This window comes from Chelonia mydas, chromosome 8 (genome assembly GCF_015237465.2).
Source record: "Chelonia mydas isolate rCheMyd1 chromosome 8, rCheMyd1.pri.v2, whole genome shotgun sequence".
NCBI lineage: Eukaryota > Metazoa > Chordata > Testudines > Cheloniidae > Chelonia > Chelonia mydas.
Window position 1 is genome coordinate 71,898,716 of NC_057854.1, and position 26,730 is coordinate 71,925,445.

At 42.1% G+C, this 26,730-nt stretch overlaps 1 protein-coding gene across 3 annotated transcripts in view; it reads right to left on the reverse strand.

Moving 5' to 3' along the window:
• Nucleotides 1-10,631, reverse strand: part of TLCD4 (TLC domain containing 4) — a 53,563-nt gene extending 42,932 nt beyond the window's left edge. The window contains exons 1-2 of one of the 3 annotated variants that reach the window (XM_043521481.1): nucleotides 10,621-10,631; nucleotides 10,031-10,505 (exon numbers count right to left, since the gene is read on the reverse strand). The gene's annotated coding sequence lies outside the window, so the exon portion shown is untranslated. Of the gene's footprint in view, nucleotides 1-7,549; nucleotides 7,946-10,030; nucleotides 10,506-10,620 lie in introns of those variants that run through there. The other 2 variants (XM_043521483.1, XM_037906968.2) reach the window with 2 other exon arrangements.
• Between the last annotated feature and the right edge of the window lie 16,099 nt (nucleotides 10,632-26,730).

Sequence of the window (26,730 nt, forward strand, 5' to 3'; positions counted from 1 at the left end):
ATCCTATTTGTTTATTTCTAATTCAAATATGTTGACTATCATTTCAAAATATTATGAAGCAAATTTTCCTCAAACTTAATTTAGCCTTTATTAGAATAACCTTATCTCAGAGATGGTTTTTCCTATGTGGTACCCTCTATTGTAACAGTTACTGTACTTGCAGTGTAAGGGAGCATATTTGCATGCAGACAGCACCCCAAAGTATGTAACTTCTCCCAAATGGAAATGGCTCATGAAGTAATTTGTGAGTAAGTCAGGTTGTGTGTTTTTGGAGAAAAAAAATGCATGCATGCAACAGCAACACTAGTTGCCTGTTTACTCTTTTCCAGTGCTAAAGAGACCCTTTGTTTTGTTTAAATGAACTTGCACTTGCTGTCATTTCTCTGGGGATTGCGCCACGCCAAAAGGTTGTATAACTAGTACATTAAAAATTGCTCTTAGATAGCACCACTGCTCAAACATTTACAGATATTAATGAATTAAGCCTCAGTACCCGGCAAGATTAGTGCCATTATCCCCATTTTGCAAATGAAGAAATAGAGGCTCGGAAAAGTTAAGTGCCTGGAATGCACTTAGATCCTGTGGTATAAATGTGGGTCTAATCGTTGAGATGCCTGGGGCCAGATCTTCAGTTGGTGTACCTGGGCACAGAGCCTTCAAAGTAAAAGGAGCTATAACAGTTTTCACCAGCTGAAAATGTGGCCCTATGTTCTAATCCTGCTTCTGCGGTTGACTTGGTGAGAGGTCTTGGGGGTGGGGGGGGTCACACGACAATCATTTAATCTGTCTCAATTACTCCACCTGGAAAATGGGTGATAACATTTACAGGACTAGAAAAATTCACCTGACATCTTAGCATGACCCCCCCCCCACCCCATATACCCTGTCCCACCATGCTCCTCCAGAGTGATACACCCAAAGTCATATCCTCTACAATATATAGAAATTAAACAGTTGTGTACTGTATTTAATTGTAACACTGCCAATCAACTTTCCATTCACACATTTTAAAATATGTAATTTACTACTAGGGCTGGTAGAGTAGCAGAAAATATATTTTTCTATTATTCAGTGCATTTTCACTGGTGTTCAAGTAATATAGTCACCATCTACATTGTTGGTCAAATACAAAAAACCACATTTTTGGAATAAGTTATTTTATGAATACTAATGACAATGTACTTTTCAAATATTAATGAACAGGCACTTACTACTACTTCCTTGCTTTTGCTGTACCTTCACTGTCTTGTATCCTTCATTCTTTCCTTTAAAATTTCTCATCTCTCCTACATTTTGTCACTGCTTTTCTGTTCCACTTCTCCATGCAGAAATCTCTAATTCACATCCATCGCCAGCCTTCAACACACAACCTTGCATGCATACCCACCCTAACATATATAGGGTTTGTACAGACACTTAATAGAGCAAGGGTTCTCAAACTGGGGGTTGTGACCCCACATGGGGTCACTAGCTGCACCTTCCACTCCCAAACTCTGCTTTGCCTCCAGCATTTATCATAAATTTCAGTATAAAAAAAGTGTTTAATTTATAAAGGGAGGGGTCACACTCAGAGGCTTCCTGTGTAAAGGGGGTCACCAGTACAAAAGTTTGAGAACCACCGTAATAAAGGACTAAACCTACTAGCCAAAGTCATATATGAGATGCTTGTCTACACTGTCTAGGGGACAAAACAAAACTGAGGTGCAAAACAGGAGGGTGCCTAACTTTCATTGCCTTCTACCTGATGAATGTGAACCTTTTCAGCACCTTTTGCTGCTGCAAGTCAGAAGTTGGCTCTCTCTCACCACCCCCCGAAGCTCCCCATGTGCTGTGAAAGTTGGTGGAGAATCACTGTCCTTCTATACTCCAGAATCCTAGCTGCTGCAAAGGGGGTGGGTGTATGACTCAATCCACTATTCATCCTCTTCCCAGCCTCCATTTTGGGTCCTCCCCCGTAGTGAATAGTTTCAAGTGGTTACCTAAGCTACTGCTCAGAGCTTTCCTCAGGAAGCCAGAGAGTAAAAATTTATCTCATTGTCAGTTTCACTGTTACCCATGGGGTTCTGAAAAGGAGAAATAAAACTCTAAAGATTCTGGTCGAGAGTTTTCAGCTCAGCATAATGGCTGTAGGATTTGATTTTATTTTAAATTGAAGCTTAGATTCTCCAAAAGTTAGACACTCAAGAAAATTTCCTACTCATCCCAGGGGAGTGAATTTTTCAAGCACTAGATATTTGCTTACTTCATAGAGTGGTTATGAGGCCTAATTAAGTATTTGCAAGCTGGTGTATACCTACAATGTATTATTAAGGTCAGTCTCTCCCAGCCCTATGGTAATTTCCCCAAAGAGCATTGTGGCTTCTGGGAAAACATCATCATCTACTCTTTTACAAGATCCTAAAACTTCCTAGAACAGAGGTTTCCAAACTTTTTTTAAAATGTGCCTGTTTGGAGATTTATGTCCCATGTGTGCCCCCAGTCCAGGTGACAAGGCTCCACAGTCTGAAAGTCTCTGTTCTAGAGTGATCAGAAGGGTTGATCAAAACTTTTAATTAATGTAAAGCACTTCATAACATTGGCAAGTCTTTGAATCTATTGAAAAATGTATATTTTGTGGCAATTTTTTAACACACACTTTAAATTCTATTGAACAGGAAAAAAATCAGTAGTGTTTATGGTACATTCAACAGCCCCCATCTAAGTCTTAGATAAAGCAGAAACCAAAACAGCAAGTCATACTATGCACTTTTTAAAAAATTGGTTGAGCACTACAGAACCATTTTTTTCTTAGTCTCTGACAACATCAACAAGCTAAGTCTGAACAAAATCCAGGTAGCCACATGCTCAAATTTTCCTATTGAAACAAAATATTCAAAGTTTGTTGGGTTTTTTTTAAACAATCAGGAAAAGCTGAGTGGATTTGCTGACAACTACCTCCCTCTCCAAAAAAGGTCTATACCATCGGGCAAAGGACGAAGTATGGACAATTTCATACTGAAGTATTTGTTTGATGAACTTGTGAGCTTAAGGACATGCAAGTTTGTCTGTGCAGAACATCAAGGTTCCAGAGCTCAGTTTTGAAGAATTAATACCCAAGAGAAAAAGTGAAACAATTTAACTCCTAACGTACATGAAATAAAGAAGCTGAATTACCTGCGGAAGCCAGTTTTCCAGAGAAAAGCAGCAAACACACTGTACATTTACAATAGCTTCTTCACTCTTTCAACTAGTACATTACAACAAATAGTTCTGCAGGTCCCATTCCTATTGATCTCATGTATGTAATAATATACTCCCAACTATTTATGCTGTGTTTTGTACAAATATTGATGTTACACTTATTAATGGAGAAAATCCATTTTTGCTTACTTACTTTCTGTAGCACCAGGGATTTGCTTGATTTTATATGCATGTCTGGTGCTATCTACTTATATGTAATATCTTGAAACAAACATTCATTGCAAGAGAGGATATCTAAGATGTCTACAAAATAAACCCTCTTTCAAAACAGTCTCTAGAAGGAATTCTACCCCTGCCTCCAATTCCCCACTCCCCCCCATTCTGTAGCATGATTCTCACAGGTATTAGCCATCCAGAGCTCCTGCTGATTTTAATAGAAATCATAGGTAAACACCACCACTGGAAAAAAATCAGGCCACATACAGTTGCTAAAACATGCACCTACAAGAAAATTTTGTTTCCCTATGGCTACAGTCTGGTCTGTTAGAAAGCCACGAAGCATTTAACTGTGCAAAGTTCTCCTCAGACTTTTTTTTTTTTAAATGGGCAAGAAATTCCTGTCTCGGTACAACCATTATTATAGAAAGGGGCAAGCAAGTAAGTTTTATTCTTGGTCTGGTAAACATTCATGACAATTTTGCCAGACTGAGTTCAAGAGCTAGTTTTACATAGGTTCTCCCAAAAGACTTTTGTACATACTGAAATTAAAATCTAGGAGCTAACTTGGAATTCCACTTGAGCAAGCGGAAAACAGTGTTGGATTTTAACTCAAATAAAATAAAGGAGTTGAGTGTGTACGTAATTTCATAGACAGACCAGTTCAACCATAAAAATATTCATATGAGCAAAAATTTAATCTTTTAAGTGAGGGGGTTAAGTTAGCCCTAATTGTGTGTCTTGTTTAATTTAGTAACTTTTACTAAACATGGCTTTTTAAACACAGAGGATTATATTGACAAAGAGGACATAGGTGCTTAAATCCAACAAGTGCAACAGGCATCCACCACTTAGCTACCATCTAATCCTGTAGGCACCTAAATTTTCCCCACTAGTGAAGTCCACTCAGTGCCTAAATTTCTGCCTGTGCTCATGTGCAAAGCTGCCTAAGTCCTGGTGACACCAAGCTACTCAGCACCTAACTCACTCCTAAGCCCTGGCACAATTTACAAACTAGGTGTTCCCCTGCCTATCTGGTAGGCATGCTCAGAACACAATTGACCTGCACAAAAGATAGGAGATCTACACCTCCTTATCTAATAGCTCCATGATGATGCTGTTAGTGATTCTGAACAGTATGTCATTCTACACTAATTATCTGATGTAATGCTTCCACTTAAGAAGCAATCAGTTGCATACATACAAAATGGGAAATGAGAGCCTAGGAAGGAATATTGCAAAAAGGGATCTGGGGGGTCATAGTGGATCACAAGATGAGACAACAGTGTAACTCTGTTGCAAAAAAACAAAACATTCTGGAATGTATTCATAGGAGTGTTGTAAGATATGAGAAGTAATTCTTTCACTCTACTCCATGCTGATTAGGCCTCAGCTGGAATATTGTGTCCACTTCTGGGTGCCACATTTTAGGAAAGATGTGGACAAATTGGAGAAAGTCCAGAGAAGAGCAACAAAAATAATTAAAGGCAGGGCTTTCGAGCTGTGCTCTGGCTCCGCTCCAGCTCCAGGCAAAAACCTGCAGCTCCACTGCTCCGGAGCTGCTACACGCTCCAGCTCTGGGCTCCGCTCCAAAGCCCTGACTAAAGATCTAGAAAACATGACCTATAAGGGAAGACTGAAAAAATTGGGTTTGGTTAGTCTGGAGAAGAGAAGACTGAGAGGGGACCTGGTAACAGTATAAAAGGTTGTTAGAAGGAGGAAGGAGAAAAATTGTTCTCTTTAACCTGTGAGGGTAGAACAAGAAGCAATGGGCTTAAATTACAGCAAGGGTAGTTTAGGTTGGACATCAGGAACAAACTTCCTAATAGTCAGAGTAGTTAAGCACTGGAATAAATTGCCTAGGGAGATAAAAATCTCCCATGATGGAGATTCCACAAAGAGCAGGTTAGACAAATGCCTGTCAGGGATGGTCTAGAGAGTACTTAGTCCTGCCATGAGTACAGGGGACTGGACTAGATCAGTGGTTCTCAACCAGGGATCTGTGTACCCCAGGGGTACAGAGAGGTCTTCCAGGGGGGTACATCAACTCATCTAGGTATTTGCCTAGTTTTACAACAGGATACATAGAAAGCACTAGCAAAGTTAATACAAACTAAAATTTCATAGAGACAATGACTTGTTTATACTTCTCTATACACGATACACTGAAATGTAAATATAATATTTATATTCCTATGGATATGATAAAAATGAGAATGTACGCAATTTTCTGTAATAGTGTGCTGTGACACCTGTGTCTTTTTAGGTCTGATTTTGTAAGCAAGTAGTTTTTAAGTGAGGGGAAGCTTTGGGGTATGCAAGACAAATCAGACTCCTGAAAGAGGTACAGTAATCTGAAAAGGTTGAGAGCCACTGGACTAGATGACCTCTCAAGGTCCCTTTCAGTCCTATGAACATTTTATTTTATAAACTGTCTTGCTTCAATCATCATAATAGCTGGACAAGTGACAACAGACTGGATAAAATTTTTCCAAACTTTTTTTCCCTAGTGAAAAATGCATATTTGGCTCAACTGAAACATTTTTCAAATTCATGTTGAATTCACCAAATTGTTTTGAATAAAAACACTGAAAAAGCTAAATGCTTTGCATCAACATTTTTGAAACAAAATGTTTCACTTTTCTAATTTGAAATTGCTTTTCCTTTCAAAAGTTTGGTTCAATTAAAAAAACCCCTAAACTAAACATTTCATTTTGAGTCAAATGAAAGATTTGTAGGACCCTAAACAAAGTCTGACATTTTCAGTTCCACAGCTGAATTAGAAAAAAAGCAAAAAACAAAACAAAAGTAGTTATTTGCATAGCTCTAAATGATAAATACAGATTGCCCACAGCACAAGCAGCCTCCTTCCTCTTATAACTCAGTCATTCATTCCTAATGACAACTTGTATTCAAATAAAACAACTAAAATGGTTAAACAAAAGCAATGTGTTTTGTACCTGCTCTGAAACTGCAGAGATTAGTCATATTCCCCTACCAAAAAACAAACTGTAAGGTGAATTACGTTTTGCAAATTATATCACTTATCAAAAAAGCTTTTTTCTTCAAAGCTTTCAGATACATCAAGAGTCTTTAGTAGGAAAGAGAGCTATTTTAAAAAAAAATTCCCACTTTTCCTCTCTAATTTAAAAAACAAACAAAAAAAAACATATGGGTACTGTTAGTTCAGGAAGATAAATTTCTAAAGATCAGAAAGATTAATAAAACATTTCCTGAAATTTCAGTTTCAGAGTATTAGATGGGTGGAGGAGAAGGGAGAAGAAAATAAATCAATTAAACCTAATTTTGTAATTTGTTGAGATGCGAACATTTGCAATGTTCAACAATCAAACATTGCGATACTAGCTAGCAGACGAAAGCCAGACAGTAAACAAACTGGAAATAAAATGTAATTACTAGTATTATTTCTTTGTCCAAGAGGACAGATATTCAGACACACCAAAAGTTAACATTCCATTAGTATTTACAAAGTTCAGTTTAAACAACAAACAATCTAAGTAGGGAAATGAGGACATCGGATTTTAAAACAGTATTTTGAATCTGAAAGTGTCCCTTTAAAAGCATTAGTTTCTTCAGTGCAGCATTTCAGAGAGGCTGGACCAGTTTCACAGCATTATAGCGGTAGCATATTGTAGAGACAGGACTTGATGCAATTTGACAGCAACCCCGCGGTTCTAGTGGGCAAAACCTGGAGCTGCAGTACCAGCTGTCTTCCCCAACTCCAGCTTTCATTTCCCCTCTCCCTGCTAGGACTACACAGCCTCCCCTCCCCCGCGCCACCATTCCTACTGACCCGCTCCCTCCCGGGGCTGCACAGCCGCCCCCGTTTCCCCATTAACCCTCGCCCTGCTGGGGCAGAACCCCCCGCCCCCTGTCCCGTTCACCCCAGACCCCCTGATACACTGCCCCGAGCCCTTGCTCCCGGCAGGCAGGGGGAGAGGCTTAATGGGAACCTGCCCGCCGCCTGCCCCTCACACGGAGCGGGGCGCCCGGCCGCTCCCGGTTCCACGGCCCCAGGGTGCCGTGCCCCGCCCCCACCCGAGGCGGGCCGGACGTTTCCCTGTGGCCAGCAGCCGGCGCTCCCTCCGGAAGGCTGCGGGCACTGCCCCACCCGAGCCCCGCGCACCCCTACCTGCGGTGGGAGGGCAGGCGGGGGCTAGTGTGGCCGTAGCACCTCCCCCATCCCTGCCGGGAGAGCCCTTCGCTGCTTGCCACACGCAGGATGCTCCGGGGGCAGCGGGTGGCGACAGCTCCGAGGGCTCCTCCGACAAGCCACTCACTGCGGGATCGGGTTACGGCAGCCTCGGCCTTAAAGGGGCCGAGCCTCCGCCACCTGCGAGGGATGCTGCTGCCTGTAAGTGCCCGGGCTGGGTGCGCTGAGGTGGAGCTAGCGGCCTCCGCACGCACACGGTGCCCGGTGGGGATGGGGTCTGGGGGAGGTAGGCGGATCGAGATGGGATCCCGTGGAGATGGGATTCAGGATTTGGGGGGGCAAGTCGGGGTGACTGCCTCCTCGCCCACCCGCAGAGCCCCCTGCTGCTAGGATGTGGGGGGCCTTCCCAGTTGGCTCCCAGTCTCCACCGTTCTGAGATTTCGAGACCCTAGGCACGAAGTAACGAATGTCTGATGTTTGGTTTTAAGGGCTGCTACGATACGAGATATTAACAGGGGGTGTGGAGTGACTAGGACAGCACAAGAATTAACGTTCGAGATTTTAACTACAAAGCAGTCAGACACAGCTGAAGTTATAGGTTCCACAGCAAACAATTTAGTATCTTCCGTGCAGGACAAAGTGTGTGTATGTATAAACAAACACACACACGGGATATTCTAAAGAAACTCAGCCTTGATTTTCTGAAGTCTCAATTGTACCATTGCATTAAAATAAATGCAAAAGCTACCTAAAGAGACAACGATCAAAATAAACGTGATCTACAAGAAATATGTAATAGAGCAAAAATAGGCGCAGCTCATAGTATGTGCCTATCCAGATCTCAACTCCGGCACTTGGTTAAGTAATTACTGTACCTAGGAATAGACATAGTGGATCAGACCAGCGCTCCATCTAGTTCAGTATCATGTCTTTCTCACGAATACCAGAGAGAAACACAACAATAGGAACTTCTAAAATCTGCCCAAAGTTTCTTCCTTAACGCACATCAATGTAGAAATAAATGCACCATACCAAATTCCACCTATGGCTATGTTGGTATGGAAATAAATTCTGATTGAAAAAGACCCGGATCTACACAGATTTTATAGTTTAGGGGCAGACAGCAACATTAGATCATTCACACACCATATATGTCAGACTAAGTTACCAACAGAATTTGGCCCACTATACTTGTCAACGTACAGTTTATATAGCTGAATATTCTCATTGTCTAGAAGAAATCATTTGCTGATTTTATTGTCTGCGGTCTAGATGTACATTCATGCATGCCTCACTACAGTCTGAAAAATACCATAAAACAAAGCGCCAGCTCATCCAAAGGAACAGGTGCATTAGCAATATTACCCTTGGACTTTCTCCACAAGATTACAGGAATAGAAGTGGTTTCATTTTAGGGCCAATCCTGCAGGACTTACTCAGAGTTATAACTGAAGTCAAATAGAATGCTGCATGAGTAAATACTGTAGATAGATCCCAACCCTGCAGTTTTACAGTAGAGCCTCAGAGTTACGCTCACCTCATGAATAGAGATCATTCATGACTCTGAAATGTTGGTAACTCTGAGTAAAACGTTATGGTTGTTCTTTCAAAACCTTACAACTGAACATTGACTTAATACAGCTTTGAAACTGTACTATGCAGTGGGAAAATGCTGATTCCCTTTATTTTTTTTAAATTAGTTTACATTTAACAGTACTGTATTGTATTGGCTGGGGGCGGGGGGGTGGAGGTCTCTACTGCTGTCTGATTGTGTGTATCTGGTTCCAAATGATGTGTGGGGTTCACTGGTCGGTTCATAACTCTGGTGTTGGAAACTCAGCTTCTATAGTAATATTCATATTATAAACAGAGGAAAAACAATGGAAACAGTTATAAGCATATAGGTTTGTTGTGTGTGAAGTATGGAAATTCCATTTCACTAAGGATTGAGATTTTTTTTAAATTTGGCTTCATTTCAAATTGGAACAAAAAACTCAAATTTTGAAATTCTCCACAAAAGAAATTTTTTAAAAAAATTGTTCCATATCAGTTGAAATATTTCATTTTGACTTTAACCTTTTAATGTTCTAATAGAATATATAAAATACAAAATTCAAAACAAAAAGTTGGTTAAAAACAAAAAAATCAAAATGTTTTGTTCCAAAGCATATTCCAACTAGTTTAGAGATCCAAAGGAAGATGTAAATATTCATAAAGAAATATTTTATAATAAAAAGATGTAAATAATGGATTGGTATATACTAAACAGAGCTGGTCAGAAAAACTCAATTGAAAATGTAGTTCTGTCAAAATGGAAACACTTTACAAAACCATATTGATTTTGCAGAAATTTCATTTAACAGAAAAAACTAGGGAGGAAAGGTCTGACAACTTCCCATTTCAACATAGTTGGAATAAAATATTGTTTTTTTATTTTGTTGTAGCATGGCAGGCACTCACCACCAGCACCTCCTGCTGGTCATCCAGGAATTAACTCAGTTCCAGCTTTGGAGCTCCTCCTGCTGACTGATGTCTTCCTACCAATGCTTGTTTCCTCCTGATCTCCACCACTTATAGCACTTCAGGCCCCACATCCCTCCCAGACTCCAGTGCCCCTTACTTTGGGGGGCTGCCCTACAGCAGTGCCCCGACACTCTGGTTCTCCCCTTCCCAGGAACCCCAATCTTCTAAGACCACTATGCCCCAGTGACCCACTACCAGGCCTCATCTAGCCCCTTCCCTCAGGGGCAAACTGCTGTCTGAAGTGGTCACTCATTATCAGCAAGGGGGTTTGGACTTGCTTCCTTTCCAGCCCCACCTGCCTCCCTGTAGCCCTAGTACCTCCCCTGGCCTTTAGCAAGGCCTCAGCCTGGGGGGTCCCCAGCTCTGCCTGCCCTTCCCCAGTACTGCTGTCTCAGGTACCCTGCTTGCTCGCCTAGTCCTCTCTACTTCTCAGCTAGAGCAAGAGTCTTCTCTCACTCCCTCAATCTGCCCTTTTATCAGGGTCAGCTGGACCCTAGTTGGGTGTGGCCACACCTGTGACTGTTTACCCAACCAGCCTCCCCAGGCTGCTTTTAACCCCTTCCTAACCAGAACGGGGTGACCACCCCACTACATTTGTATTATATTTAAAAAGTCAACATCCAAACAAAACCATTTTGTCAAAATTAAACATTCTGATCTAAACAACTTTTTTAAAAAAATTTTCTTTCATGGAGAATTATGAAATTTTCAGGTTTTGTTCCTATTCAAAATGAAGCTAAAATTCAAAATTCTTTGAAAAATGGAATTTCCATCATCTGCACAGTTCTTATACTAGGAATATATTTTGTAATAAAAACAATAATTTAATCCCTCCCTTTAAACACACACACACACAACATTCAGGGTATCCCACCCTAAAGAGACATTCAGATAGTGCCAAATTCATCAACAGGATTTGGAGAATAGCCATTGCCTTTAATAAAGTAATTTGCAGGGTCCTGTAGCCTCATTCTGATCCTTGTCATAAATGCTGGTATTCACATTTGTGATCATTTACGGTCCCAAAATACTTATACTGGAATTGGGTAATGTGTGTCTGAGCTACTGGAAGATGCTATGTTGCTGCTTCCACAGATTTTACTATGTCTGTTTTTGTGCCCTTATCCTATACACTGCATAATTAAGTCTCAAACAACAAATTTTAAAATCACTTTTTAAGTTGTTATTCTTTATTAAGGGTTCTGTATGTAAAATCTTGTTTTTTCCTCCCTCCATATTCCCTACTCCTATGTTGCTTTGTATGCTCTTCCCTCAAACTATGTGACATAGGTAAATCAAAAACCTCATACTCCACTTTCCCTATTCTGCCTCTTTATACAGTACCATTAGTCTCAGGACAGAAAACAAGCTATTTTCCTTGTTTACAGGCCCATCTTTACAGGCATTAAGGAGGCCAAACATCCATTGAAGTCTGTATGAGTTTTACCTGAATAAGGACTGCATGGTGGAATCATAAAGTACTTCCAGGAAGAAACACACTACAGAAGTGCTAAGATAATTTTTCTTCACTATTCCAACAGAGAGCAGCCCATCTACATTATTCAGCAGAAGACCATCAAACCCTCAACATTTCCTTCACCATACTCCTTCCCCTCCTCAAAGCTGTGAAGGCTGCCTTCTTTCTAGATAAAGAAGTGGTCTTCAGAATTCTGGAAGGCTTTGAAGTGACAGTTAAGACTGTAACTGTCATTGTCAGAGCTGACAGCTATTCAGGTTGTCTGTGGGCCCTACGACTAGGGAGAAGGCTTTTCAGATCAGGATTCTACTTCCTGGAAGTTGTAGACTGTCAGGATAGCCCTTATCCTGTCATTCAGGAGTTACAGAGCTAGAATACAGCAAGGGCATCAGAGATTGGATTTACTTCCAGCCTCTAGATCCTTCTCCCAGCTGAAAGTGATTTTCAGTGGGGCACTATACACGTTAAATATTTAGGGCCAAATTCTGCTCTCATATGATCACCTGCAATTCCCATTAAAGACAGTGGGAAAGATTGGGTCATTAGTGGAAAATCATTCTATGCATTCGCAGTACACATTTTTCAAAGACTTACAGCTTTGTTATTTCAGAACCAAAATTCTCTACCTCTGAGGCACTGCTCCTCAGGGATGGTTAAATCTATATCAAGTTTGCTGTGTTCAAAAGTAAGGCATTTGTGAATCATTCAACTGCATTTGAAAATGGCTCCAGTTATGAGAAACTCTTTTTTTATGTTCATCTTACTGAGAAACAATCTAACAGAATTTTACCCAGCTTTCCACACAATATGCAAAATTACTTTTGGTCCAAGAACAAGAATGAGAAGTTTCATTCTAGAGAGAATTTTTTCAATAAACTATCATACAAATAAAAAACAAGAGCTTATAATGAGTGGGGTGCTGTAGTTCACAGAGTCAGAATTTGTTGTATGCCTAAATAGAGTTCCTGGGTCTCATTGTCAGCAGCAGAAACCACTTCCCAAAAATCAGTAGGGCATGCAGGCAGAAATTTCATGAGGATGGAAAAGCACATAAAAGGTAGAACCTGAGTCTCCTGTCACAATGGTGTGGATCCGAAGTAACTCCAATGAAGCCAATGGAGTTACACTGGTGTAAATGAGAAGAGAACCACACTCATAGTTTAGAAGCTGCTTAGCCCCCAGTGGAGTCCACTCATAAATCTCTGGCAGGTAACTATGGGCAGCTAATATCACAGCAGCAGTTGATCCAGATAAACCAAGGGACAAAGGAAGAAGAGATGGCATGGGAAGGAGCTGAATTTGATATTGGTTGTAAATCCCATGTTGGTGGAGGCAGCAGAGGGAATGAGGAGAAGAAAAAAAGGGGGAGGCCTTAAAAAAATACTTCTGTAGAAAAAAATCCAACCTTCATGCCTTTTTTAATATGGCCCTTATGCTTGGGATAGACTCCCAGTTAATGGTTGCCAAGTTTCTTCTCTTCACCAAAAGTCTAAAAATTATCCAGTTCCATAGGCCTGAATGCTTCATGACATGATCCCATTCTGTGCTCTACCAAGTCAGACTTTAGGCTACAAGGTCTGTAGAATATTAATCTTATGTTTTCAGCACAGCTCACCTAGACCAGTGGCTCTCAACCTTTCTAGACTACTGTCCCCGTTTCAGAAGTCTGGTTTATTTTGCGTACACCCAAATTTCACCTCACTTAAAAACTACTTGCTTATAAAATGAGACATAAAAATACAGAAGTGTCACAGCACACTATTACTGAAAAACTGCTTACTTTCTAATTTTTACCGTATAATTATCAAATAAGTAATTTAGAATATAAATATTATACTTACATTTCAGTGTATAGGGCAGTATAAACAAGTCACTGTCTGTATGAAATTTTAGTTTGTACTGACTTTGTAGCCTGGTGTAAAACTAGGCAAATATTTAGATGAGCTGATGTTCCCCAGAAGACCTCTGCATACTCCCAGGGGTCGACATACCCCTGGTTGAGAACCACTCACCTACACCATGTATATGTATGGTGCTACATAGTAATTCGATAAGCATTTCAGTGTCCAAAGAAGCTACACTATTCATTACTTTGTTCCTTCTTCACTGCATTTTTCCGCCTCCCCTCCCTTGATTTATCATCTTTGATCAGACAAGTGGGGCTCTCCTGTGCTTCTGCCACCTCCCATTGCCTGAAATCATTTTTCTGGTATCAATGCTTCCTGTCAGTAAGTGACCAAAAGTGCTGTTTCTGGCAAGATGTACTCTTGGTCCCTAACCTTTTTCTCTGTCTGAGCATCACCCCTTCATAGACTCACAGACTCATAGATTTTAAGGCCAGAAGGGACAATCATGGTCATCTAGTCTGAACTCCTGCAGGCCACAGAACTTCACCCATCGACTCCTACAACAGGCCTTTTGGCTGAGTTAATGAAAGCCTCAAATCTTGATGTAAATACTTCAAGTTACAGAGAATCCACCATTTATTCTAGTTCAAATAGCAAGTGACCCATGCCACATGCTGCAGAGGAAGGCGAAAACCCCCCAGGATCTCTGCCAATCTGCTCTGGGAGGAAATTTATTCCTGACCCCAAATATGGCAACCAGTGAGACCCTGAACATACGGGCAAGACCCACCAGGTAGACACCTGGGAACTCAGAGTCCTCCCCCTCTAGTGTGCCCTCACCAGACATTGGAAATATTTGCCAATAAAAGGCTTAAAACAAGTTAGGTTTTTTGCCCCCACTACTCCCCTTGGAAAGCTGTTCCAGAACTTCACTCCTTCAGTGGTCTCATTTCAAGTCTAAACTTATTGATGGCCAGTTTATATCCATTTGTTCTTAAGCACTGGTGCTTAACTTAAGTAACTCCTCTCCCACCCTGGTATATCTGACATATTTATAGAGGGCAATGGTGTCTCCCCTCATCCCTTGTTTGTTAGGCCAAGCTCCTTAAGTCTCCTCTCATAACGTAGATTCTCCATTCCTCTGATCATCCTAGTAGTAGCCCTTCTCTGCACCTGGTCCTGTTTGAATTCAACTTTCTAAAACATGGGAAACCAGAACTGCACACAGTATTCCAGATGAGGTCTCATCAGTGCTTTGTATAATGGTAAGAATACTTTCCTACCTCTACTGGAAATGCTTTGCCTGATGCATCCTAGGACTGCATTAGCTATGGCTGCATCACATTTGTGGCTTATAGTCATCCTGTGATTTACCAATACATCAGATCTTTCTCTTCCTTTATTGCATCCAACTGATTATCCCCAGTTTATAGCAAAAATTCTTGTTGTTAGTCCCTAAGTGCATGACCTTGCACTTTGTACTACTAAATTTCATCCCATTTTTATTACTCCAGTTTTTAAGGTAGTCCAAATGTCTTTGTATGATATTCTAGTCCTCCTCCATACTGGCAATGCCTCCCAACTTTGTATCATCCACAAATTTTATTAGCATATTCCCATTTTTTGTGCCAAGGTCATTAATGAAAATGTTAAATAACATCGGTCCCAAGACTGATCCTTGAGGAACTCCACTAGTATCATCCCTTCAGCCAGACAGTTCACCTTTCAGCATGACCCTCTGCAGTTGTCACTTTAACTAGCTCTGTATCCATCTTGTGATTTTTATATTAATTCCTATCTTCTCCAACTTAACTAATAATTTATAATGGAACTATATCAAATGCTTTACTGAAGTCCAGGTAGATTAGGTCTACTGCATTTCCTTTGTCTAGAAAATCAGTTATCTCCTCAAAGAGATCAGGCTGACCTGGCACGATTTACCTTTTGAAAAACCATGCTGTATTTTATCCCAATTACCATTTACCATTGTGTCTTTAATAACTCTTTCACAATTTGTTCTAAGACCTAGCATACAGCTAAGATGAAACTGATAGACCTGTAGTTTCCTGGATCACTTTTTTTCCCTTTTTAAAACATATTTTATTTGCAATTCTCCAGTCATAGAGTACACCCTCTGAATTGATGGTTCATTAAAAATCCCTGCTATTAGGCGTGCAATTTCATGTGCCAGTTCCTTTAATATTCTTGGATGGAGGTTATCTGGGCCCCCCAATTTGGTCCATTAACCTGTTTTGAGTTTGGCTTCCACCTTGGATATGGTAATTTCTACTTCATATCCTTGTTCCCATTGGCCACCCTGCCATTTGCCCCAAGCTCTTCATTACCCTTATTGAAAACTGGCAAAGTATTCATTTAGGTGTTGGGCTACACCTAGGTTATCTTTAATATCTACCCCATCCTCAGTGTATAGCGGTTCCACTTCTTTCCTTGTTTTCTTTTTATTTATATGACTAAAGAATCTTTTACTAGTGGTTTTAATTTCCTTTGCAAGGTCCAACTTTGCTTGGCTTTTGGCAGTTCTCACTTTTTCCCCTACACTTTCTGACCTCTAAGAGGTGGCGTTCCTTGCTGATCCATCCCTTCTTTCATTCTTTGTATGTTTTCTGCTTTCTCTTAATCACCTGTTTGAGATGCTTGTTCAGATTGCAGTTTAGTCTGTAACCCTGCCCTACAAACTGTTTCCTCTTGCTTGGAATGTAGTCTTCAGCTAGCTTCTGCAACTTTAACTTTAAAGTAATTCCAAGCTTCCTCCACATGAAGATTCTTGACTTCTTCAGTCCAGTCTACATCCCTAATACCCTTAATTTTTTAAAGTTTGCCCTTTTGAAATCAAGGAACCTAATTGCAGACCTTTTTTGTTTATTCTTCCATTGAGTTTAAGATGAATTAACTCATGATCATTCAAACCAAGATTGTCCTCTACAACTAGTTCTTCTATGAGGTCCTTCTTACTTTACCAATACTAAACCTAAAATGACACCGCCTCTTGTTGGTGTGGTGACTATTTGGTAAAGAAATCAGTTTGCTACAATATCCAGGAATATCTGAGCCCTACCATTATTAGTAGCACTTTTTGTCCAATCTATATCTGGGAAATTAAAGTCTCCCATAATCACACAATTCCCAATAGTATTGATTTCATTACAAATATTAAAGAGGTCTCGAACCATATCCAAATCAGATATTGGCGGTGCAACAATTTCCAAGTGCTATCTGAATCAAGCATCTGTTGCCTTTCTTCCCCAAAGTGATTTTGGCCCACACATATTCAGTTTTATCCATTCCATCACTTCTAATTTTTTAAAATCTACCTCATCATTAATATATAATGCTACTGCAACACCTTCCCCTATATTTCTATCTTTCCTAAACAGCACGTACTCTTCAATATTTATATTCCAGTCATGACAACTCTTCCACCAGTTTCTGTTATCCGTAGAATATCTGGTTTCACTTCCTGCACCAGTAGTTCTAGTTCCTTCATTGTGCTACCAAGATTCTTTCCATAGGTGCACAGACATTTTAATTCCTTCTTCTTGGCTTCACCCAGATTCCTCATCTGATTAGGTACAGTCATTTTACTGACAGCATTACCTACCTGACTGTTACTGTCAGTGGTATTATCTTTCCTCTTGTTGTCCATTCTCCATTGCTCTATCCTCTTTTACTTGATTCTCCCCCATCCCTGTCAATATCAAAATCTGGATTGGAAATTACATAAGCATCTCCCAACCATCTCCGCTGAATTTCTAGTTTAAAGCTCTTTTAGTCAGTTGTGTCACCTCCATCCCAGAGGTCTATTTCTCCCCCTACTCAGGTAGAGTCCATCCCATGAGAACAGTCCTCTGTCCAAGAATGCTTCAGAGTGGTCAAACAGAGCCCTCATTGCAGAACCATTACCTCAGCCATCTGTTGATCATCATAATCTTGTTTCGCCTTTGCTCTCCTCCTCTAGGAGGTAAAAGATCACCTGAACCTCCATTTCTTTAAGATAGGGTTGCCAACTTTCTACTCACAAAAACCGAACACAGTTGCTCCGCCCCTCCTCTGAGGCCCTGCCCAGACCCCACCCTTCAATGAGGCCCCACCCCCTGCTCACTCCATCCCCCCCGCTTCTGTCGCTCGTTCTCCCCAATCTCACTCACTCATTCATTTTCACCGGGCTGGCGCAGGGGGCTGGGTGCGGGAGGGGGTGAGGGCTCCAACTGGGGTGTGGGCTCTGGGGTGGGGCCAGAGATGAGGGGTTTGGGATGCAGGAGGGGGCTCTGGGCTGGGGGGTGATGCCAAGGGATTCGGAGCATGGGATGGAGCTCTGGGCTGAGGCAGGAGGTTGGGGTGCGGGGTGTGTGTGAGGGCTCTGACTGCGGGTGTAGGAGGGTGCTCCAGGCTGGGACCGAGAGGTTAGGAATATGGGAGGGGGCTCCGGGTTGAGGCAAAGGGTTGGGGTGTGGGAGGGGGTACGGTCTCTGATCCACCTCCTGCACTCCGAATCCCTCATCCCCAGCCCGGAGCTCCCTACCTTCTTTTCTCCATTTATCTCCTGCCCCATGATCTCTTTCCCCTACTTACTCCTAGGGTTGCCATCTGCACTGGTATGATTGTCTTAGTTACAAAGGGGCTGTTACCCGCAGTGACTTTATTATGAGTTTGTCATGTTGCATCACAACCTGATATTTTGATGCACTACAATAGCATTGTGGTAAAACATTGAGTTGTGCTGTGAGAGTCGTGTTGAGTTTGTTCCAGAGGATAACTGTCAAAAATGTTACCCCTTCTGTCTATTCCATGTCCTTCTGTTTCCCTTTTCTGTCTTCCTTTTCTTCTTGCTTTTTCCCTCCTCATCACAATATCTTTTCTTTTCATCCTCCCTCACATTCACTCTCTCCATTCCTTCCCCCATTGTCCTTCCCATCCCACCTTCCTCCACCAATCTTCTCCCCTCTGATGTGCTCTCACAAAGCACCATAGCGGAGGCGGCACTGCAGCTTTACTGAATGGAACACTTCCTCTTCACAGTGCTACCATGGATGCGTGAGCGTGACAGGCAAGCTGGGGGTATGGAAAGAATCAAAGGCCTAAACCTGAGGTCTCCATGGTTAATCTGACTTCTCAGTTCCCATGTGTGTGACACTGGCACACCAAAACAACAGAAACTTGAAATAATGCAAGATTATTTTCTTTAACAGGCATAAAATTCATTTTGACTTTGTGACAGTCAGTGCTCTTGTCATCTCATTCTATAATCTCCCTGTTGCCAATAGTGAATAGAATCCGGTGACATCAGAATAGCAGCAAATGAAAGGGTGTACTTTCTAATAAAATAAAACCGTAAGGCATGCTGCCTGGAGCAGACCAGCACTAAACAAAACAAAAACAAAAAAACAAACAGCTTTTGCAACACAGCCCCAAAGATTAGCAACTATTCAAAGTTCAAGTTGTCCAAAAGAACTGCCTTTTTTGTTAATATTCCAATTTGTTAATTAAAATAGGTGTAATATGGAGCAGAGAACAAACAGTTTTTGTAGCTGTAGTTTTTTGTCTTAAATGATAACATCAGATTTTGAAATAAAGCACAGCAATTAGAAATATTTTATACAAATTCAAAATATTATTGACTATCTGTAGAAGCCTTGCTATAAACCAGTCAAAACTTAATGATCACACAGTATCACATGCCCTAAAGACTGTGTGGCACTTAACTTTACATCTTTCAAATGCACATCAGTATGTGATTAAGATAGCTACAGAAGGAATGGTTTATTAAAATATTATAAAAGATACTAAACCTGAAATATACCCAAATTAAAAAAAGTTAAGTAGTTTCAGATGATACACTTATCTCTGAGTCCCCATGCCAATTTCTGTGATTCTGCAATCACTTTTCTATTATTTTTTATTTTTTTATCTCCTCTATTGATGTGTGAAAGACCCAAAGAAACAAGAATAGAAAACTATTTGATTTCATAGGAGAGACAGAGAAGCTCAACAGTTTGTGGGATTAAGTCGATAATGATCTTTCTAGTGGACCTCTATCGAAGACATCCTTATACATATCTCTTCAGGGCAGGGACAGTCTCTTTGTTCCATGTTTGTATCATGCCTAGCACAGTGGGCTCCTGGCCTCTAGATGCTACCACAATACACATAAATATTACTACTATAATTGTTATTTATTATTTGTATTACTGTAGTGTCTATGAGCTCCTAATTATAAACCAGGGCCCCACTGTGCTAGTCACTCTGTACAAACACAGAATAAAAAGTCCCTGCCCCCAAAAGTTTACAATTCAAGTAAATAAATTAATAAATAAATAATCCTTAAAAGTGCTAAGTAATTGCTACTCCCATCAACTTCAGCGGGAATGGCAGGTGGTCATTGCTCCTCAGGAACTGGCTCATCTACTAAAAGATACATAACTTAGGGAGAAGATAGCATATTATAACAAAATTTCAGAATCTTGTACTATGAGTTTCTGATTAATTGTTTTTCCTTTTGCAGATGATGCAGTTCAGAACATTATTATTAACTATTTTGCAGAAAAATATATGGAATTGTAAAAAATATATGCTACTACAACTTCATATTTGACTGTCTTACATTGAAGTAACATATTTATAATTGCAATTATCTTCAAGTTTAAAGATTGTACTCACAGAACATGGGATATTTTCTCTTTAAAATATTGTTTAAAAAAAATCAGTGAACATTTGGTATAGAATTTACTTTTGTAGGACATCATTTTGAAATTTATCTGTATATTTTTTATTGGTCAAGTGTTGGTAAATCAGCAAATGGATTTTTCTATAAGCTAATATGAAACCTTATAGGTGTTACCAAATGCAAAGTATTTAATTCTATTAAACAGTGTATAAATGAGCTACCACTGGTAGTCAATAAAATAATTATTATTGTCGTTTAATTCTAAGCACCTATTTCTTTACATTTTCATGATTTATTTCACTTATAACAAGAGGAACCCATCCAATACACTGGGCACCTTTACACTCTTTAAAATCCACAATATTGGATACAATCAATAAATACATTCTAACACTGTCATTTCATTTGTAATACATCCTTTAAGCACAGAGCAGTGAAGATTTTTAATGTACTGTATCATGCACTAAGAGAACACAGTAATGGAAAATGCTATGCACGTACATAAGGTTACTGAAAAAATTGTAATTATATTGTATTATTTGTGAAAAAGAGTATGTGATCGTGTAATTAAACACTATATTAAAATGCATATGCATAGGTGGGATGGAGTTATTTTTGACATTTCCTGACTCTGAAATGTGAAACCCTAACTTTTTATGAACGCAGCTTATTGTGTATAACTTCATAAACATTCTAAAAGAAAGAGATATAAAATCAATAGAGGACGCTTCAGACTTCATGATTTCAAAGTTCTGCTGCCTTCCAAGAATTATAGACAACGCACAGAAATTCAAAAATCCAGACACTTTGCATCAGCTCCTGTACACTTGACAAAGGGCCCAAATGGCTCCCTTTAGAGTCAGTGGAGAAACACAACTCATTTTAATGGGAGTTGAATCAGGCCTAAAATCCACAGACCTACCTGGCAACATCCTCAAAACAAAAGCCAATTGATTGCATAAATTTAAATAAATCTGCAAAGAGAAGGAAAGACTCAACATTTCTTTCCTCCACCTTTAATATTTAATTCTTACTCCCTTCTTTCCCCTTTAGGATCTTCTACACAGCAAAAGCTGTAAGTGAACTAGCCTACCTGAGCTAGGTTGAATCCAGCTAGCACAGGTCACAATAGCAGTGAAGACAGTACTGTACAGGCTTCAGAGCATGCTAGCAAGCCAAGTATGTACCCAGGGTCTCTTCCAGGTATTTACTACCCGTGCTGAAGCCCATGTTGTGCTGTTTTCACTGCTGTTGTTACCTGCACTCATTGGATTCAAGATTGCGTGGGTTAGCTAACTTGTGCACATCTTTTGCTGTGTAGACAGACCTTTAAAAGCCCAGGCAGGTCCTGGAAGTTCTCTTCACCCCCTTTCAGGCACAGGAAACTCCCTTCACACACACAAAACCCTTTCAAGCAGTGGGGTTGCAGGAGCAGGTCCCTGAGGCTGTCTTCACGCCTCTGAAGCCTGGGGGATGGAGCAGCACTGGACGCTCTCTCAACCTTCTCCCCCTGGGGCCTAGTAGAGTGGAGGAGTAGAACACTGGGAGTCAGAGAAGTACCTGCAGACCCAGCAGCTTCCCAGCTTCCCAACTAACTATCTGCCCTCCAGCAGCAGGAGGGGAAAAGAGCACTAGCTGTTACCTATGGTGAAGGTCTCAGCTGTCCCTCAGTACAAGCAGCAGATCTGATTGGCTGCACTTCGCCATAGGGTGGCCAACTTTCTAATTGCACAAAACCGAACAACCTAGCCCCGCCCCTGCCCTGCGGCCCTGCCCCTGCTCTGCCCCTTCCCCGAGGCCCCACCCCCACTCACTACATTCCCCCTCCCTTGGTGGCTTGCTCTCCCCCACACTCACTCACTTTCACTGGGCTGGGGCATGGGGTTGGGGTGCAGTCTCTAACTGGAGGTGAGGGCTCCAGGGTGGGGTTTAGGGTGTAGGAGGGGGCTCCACACTGGGGCAGGGAGTTGGGGTGCAGGAGGGGGTGAGGGCTCCAACTGGAGGTGAGGGCTCTGGGGTGAGGATGAGGGGTTTGGGGTGTAGGATGGGGCTTCAGACGGGGGGGTAGGGATGAAAGATTTGGAATGTGGGAGCAGGCTGGGGGTTCATAGAATCATAGAATATCAGGGTTGGAAGGGACCTCAGGAGGTCATCTAGTCCAACGCCCTGCTCAAAGCAGGACCAATCCCCAACTAAATCATCCCAGCCAGGGCTTTGTCAAGCCTGACCTTAAAAACTTCTAGGGAAGGAGATTCCACCACCTCCCTAGGTAACGCATTCCAGTGTTTCACCACCCTCACAGTGAAAAAGTTTTTCCCAATATCCAACCTAAACCTCCCCCACTGCAACTTGAGACCATTACTCCTTTGTTCTGTCATCTGGTACCACTGAGAACAGTCTAGATCCATCCTCTTTGGAGCCCCCTTTCAGGTAGCTGAAAGCAGCTATCAAATCCCCCCTCATTCTTCTCTTCTGCAGACTAAACAATCCCAGTTCCCTCAGCCTCTCCTCATAACTCATGTGTTCCAGTTCCCTAATCATTTCTGTTGCCCTCCGCTGGACTCTTTCCAATTTTGCCACATCCTTCTTGTAGTGTGGGGCCCAAAACTGGACACAGTACTCCAGATGAGGCCTCACCAATGTCAAATAGAGGGGAATGATCACGTCCCTCAATCTGCTGGCAATGCCCCTACTTATACATCCCAAAATGCTATTGGCCTTCTTGGCAACAAGGGCACACTGTTGACTCATATCCAGCTTCTCATCCACTGTAACCCCAGGTCCTTTCTACAGAACTGCTGCCGAGCCATTCGGTCCCTAGTCTGTAGCGGTGCATGGGATTCTTCCGTCCTAAGTGCAGGACTCTGCACTTGCCCTTGTTGAACCTCATCAGATTTCTTTTGGCCCAATCCTCTAATTTGTCTATGGCCCTCTGTATCCTATCCCTATCCTCCAGCGTATCTACCTCTTCTCACTGTTTAGTGTCATCTGCAAACTTGCTGAGGGTGCAATCCACACCATCCTCCAGATCATTTATGAAGATATTGAACAAAACCGGCTCGAGGACCGACCCTTGGGGCACTCCACTTGATACCAGCTGCCAACTAGACATGGAGCCATTGACCACTACCCATTGAGCCCGACAATCTAGCCAACTTTCTATCCACCTTATAGTCCATTCATCCAGCTCATACTTCTTTAACTTGCTGGCAAGAATACTGTGGGAGACCGTGTCAAAAGCTTTGCGGGAGTTGTGGTGTGGGAGTGCATATGGGCTCTGGCCTGGGGGTGCGGGCTCCAGAGTGGGGTCAGAGATGAGGGGTATGGGATGCAGGAGGGGGCTCCAGGCTGGGGGGTGGGGCCCAAGAGATTCGGAGTGCAGGAGGGGGCTGTAGGTTGAGGCAGGGGTTGGGGTGCAGGAGGGAGTACAGGCTCTGGGCTGGGGGTGTGGGCTCTGGGCTGGGGATGGGGATTCAGGGTCTGAGAGGGGGTTCTGGGCTGGGGAAGGGGGTTGGGATGCAGGGGCGGGTGAGGGCTCTGGCTGGGGGTGCAAGTTCTGGGGTGGGACTGGGGATGAGGGGTTTGGGGTACAGGAGGGAACTCCAGGTTTGGGGGGGGCTCAGGCCTGGGGCAGGGGATTGGGGCTCGGGGTTTGGTGCAGGCTTACCTCAGGAAGCTCCCAGTCAGCGGTGCAGCCGGGCTAAGGCAGGCTCCCTGCCTGTCCTGGCTCCACGCTTTGTCCCGGAAGCAGCCAGCAGCAGATCTGGCTCCTAGGCAGAGGAGGCCAGGAGACTCCATGTACTGCTCTCACCTGCAGGAACCTCCACCCCCCAGCTCCTGACCAATGGGAGTGTGGACCAGTGCTCAGGTGGGGGCAGTGCATGGAGCCCCAGGCCCCCCTCCTAAGAGCCGGACCTGCTGCTGGCTGCTTCCGGGGCACAGCACTGTGCCAGGACAGGTAGGAACTGGCCTGCCTTAGCCCTTCAGCACCACCGACCAGACTTTTATTGACCTGGTCAGCAGTGCTAACTGGAGGTCCCTTTTTGACCGGGCATTCTGGTAGAAAACCGGACACCTGGCAACCCTACTTCACCAGCCTGTAAGAAAATGGAGGACACCCAATCAGATGGAAATATCCCCACAGACCAATGGTTTTCCCCATAGACCTATAGAAGTGTTCGGATATCCATAGGTTAGGGGGGAAACCCATATAGATAGATCTGCACAGGAATCCTTACCTCAGTCCCTGAGCACCTTACAAACCTCAGTTTATGCTGCAATTAAATTTGAGGACCAAGATTTTCAAAACTGGAGATTAATGTTAGAGTTCTATGTCTATATTTAAACACCTAAATAAGTGGCTTGATTTTTGTAAGTGTTGAGCAGTTGCTTAGCTAATTCCTGCTTTTCACTTTCAGTTAATGGGCAATACATAGTGTGATGGGTTGAGACACAGAAACCCCCTTGGGACTGCCACATGATGTACTGAAACTACTTCTAAGCCTGTTTTCCCTGGCAGCTTGGGACTTCAGTGCCCTGCCTGGTTGTGCCAGACACGCTAGCCTGCTGCAAACACAGACCCAGGTTTCAACCACATCTCCCAAAAGCTGTAGGTTTAACTGAAAACAGCTTAAGAAGTGTTCCTGTCTCCAACACCCAGTTCCCAATGGGATCCAAATCCCAAATAAATCCGTTTTAGTCTGTATAAAGCTTATACAAGGTAAACTCATAAATTGTTTGCCCTCTGTAACACTGATAGAAAGATATGCACAGCTGTTTGCTCCCGCAGGTATTAATACTTGCTCAGGGTTAATTAATAAGTAAAAAGTTATTTTATTAAATATAAAAAGTAGGATTTAAGTGGTTCCAAGTAATAACAGACAGAACGAAGTAAGTTACCAAGCAAAATAAAATAAAATACGCAAGTCTAAGCCTAATACAGTAAGAAACTAAAAGCAGGTAAATCTCACCCTCAGCGATGTTCCAATAAGCTTCTTTTACAGACTAGACTTCCTCCTAGTCTGGGTCCAGCAATCACTCACACCCCTGTAGTTACTGTCCTTTGTTCCAATTTCTTTCAGGCATCTCTTTGGGGTGGAGAAGCTATCTTTTGTGCCAGATGAAGACCAAATGGAGTGGTTTCCCAGGGCCTAATGTAGTCGCTCTGGTGGGTGGAAACCCCTTGTGTTCTCCTATGCAGAATCACAGTTACAAGATGGAGTTTTGGAGTCACATGGGCAAGTCACATGTCCATGCATGACAGTTCTTTACAGGCCAACAACATTGCTTACATGTTAGTTTGAATGCTCCCAGGAAAGCTCAGATGTGGATTGGTGTCTCTTAAAGTCCATTGTCAGCTTAAGTGTTTCTTGATTGGGCACTTACTGAGAATAGTCTTTTCTCAAGAAGTGACCAAATGCTTCACTGAGGCTACCTGAAATCAAACAAGTACATAGCCAATATTCATAACTTCGCATAAAAAAAAGATACACACCTACAGACAGCATAATCATAACCAGCAAACTACAACCTTTCCATAGACAACCCACTTGGCCTCCCCTGTACAAGACCAGGTGCAACAATGATCTATATGGTCACAGTTCCTGTCAATAACATCACACATAGCCTGGGGATTTAGGTATTTGAACCACCGCTGCTGAATGTCTTTCCATTTCTTCCACTGATTCAACAGGCTCATCTTCCTCATCCAGGAGTTCAAACACCAAACTCCCTTCTCGATCCTTCACCATTGTACCAACAGTATTGTATTTAGCTCTATATCTCTGTTTTCTAATCACTTGTGGACACCTTACGGGTATATCAATGTTATGGTATGAAGGCTGACTTGCTGCTTCACTCCTATACTTTTTGCCAGGCCATAATGACACACACACCCTTTAGCCATTCTTTCCCTCTTTCATACATTCATATGGAGATGGAGGGGCACTTGGCTTTACATATTCCCCCTCCTTCTCTTATGCTTTTTCCCTCTGCCACTCCTTCACAACATTTTCCCATTCCTCATCATTCCAGGGATTATGATCAAAAGCCATGCTACAAATAGTTTTCCTAGTCACCAAAGCAGACTCCAGATTATTAATCACTTCAATGTATTTCTTATGATTCTCTTTTCCAGGTGGCTTTGTGGCCTGTTCAGTTAAAACTAACACAGCCCCTTTATATAGTTTTGCCTCCAATTTATACTTTTGTTTTTCCTGCATTTGTGCATCCATATCACATTCCAATTCCTGACAAGTTTGAGTAAAAGCAGCCATCTGCTGGACATTAGTTACATTTTGCATCAGAGCAGTTTGCAAGTCTCTTTTCATCCCCTCATTTTGTAATCTCAGCTTCTCCAGCTCCTGTTGCAAACTTTCTTTCTCCTGTTTCCAAATCTCATGCTCCTCTGCAATCTTATTCACAGCCTGATACATAATCCAAACAGCAGCATTTGTTATTTGTTCCTTTTTAGGAATAGGAGTGCCACATGTCTGATATTTTAACAGCATTTCATTCAAACACCCTGCCTTGTACTGGACAGGAATAGCGTTTGGCAAACATGGATCAGAGCTAAGATCTTCACATGCCTGTCTCAGTAAGCATCTCTCAACCATACCCAGGGGCTTTGGGA